Source organism: Protopterus annectens, chromosome 2.part1 (assembly GCF_019279795.1).
Source record: "Protopterus annectens isolate FY-2018-M chromosome 2.part1, PAN1.0, whole genome shotgun sequence".
Taxonomy (NCBI): Eukaryota; Metazoa; Chordata; order Ceratodontiformes; family Protopteridae; genus Protopterus; species Protopterus annectens.
Window position 1 is genome coordinate 1,689,137,849 of NC_056729.1, and position 790 is coordinate 1,689,138,638.

Genomic DNA, 790 nt, shown 5'->3' on the forward strand with positions numbered 1-790 from the left:
CTCTGGCCTCACCTGCTAGAGCAACTGTAGATCCTCAATCCATCCCCAACATTGATCTCCCATCTGCTGGGTCTGACTCACCCCAATCTAACAACCCTGAAACTGACAGCTTGGTTTCTCCACTTCCAATGATTGCCAAGCAGGAAAACCTCTCGTCCCCTGTGCGCAATATTCTTATTGCATCTCATAAATCGTCCACCAGACTAAATCACTTCTTGGCCTTTTGGCTAAGATCAAGTGTAGTATTTGTTCTTCTTATCAGTTCTATCTCAATAAATGGAAAATGTTTTCTCTATGAGCAGTGAATAAACAATTAGACGCCTTGTCAGGCCCAGTTTCAGTGGTTTTGGATTACTTATCACATCTTTTCCACTCTGGGGTGTCTGCCTCTACAATTTGTGTGCATTTAGCTGCCATTTTAAATTTCCACATTGGTTTTCAGGATTCTTTGCTTATCTCACATATACTCTGTAAAACTTTCTTGAAGGGGGTTCTTCACTTAAAACCTCCCTTTAGAGAACCGGTACAACCTTCAGATTTGGCATTGGTTCTGCAAGCTGTAACAGCTTCCCCCTTTGCGTCTTCATGTGATGTAAAATATCTCTTTTGGAAAACTTTGTTTCTAATTGCAATCGCATCGGCCAGATGCTTGTCAGAACTTCAAGCCTTATACATCAAATCTCCCTATCTTATCTCCTATATGGATAGGGTATCACTGAGAGCTAATTCTTCCTTTTTACCAAAAGTGGTGTCAGAGCATTCTATCAACCAGTCTATTGACCTTCCAGTA

At 41.3% G+C, this 790-nt stretch overlaps 1 pseudogene; it reads left to right on the top strand.

Moving 5' to 3' along the window:
* The first annotated feature begins 207 nt into the window (after positions 1-207).
* Positions 208-357, top strand: LOC122795129 (annotated as a pseudogene).
* The last annotated feature ends 433 nt before the right edge of the window (positions 358-790 follow it).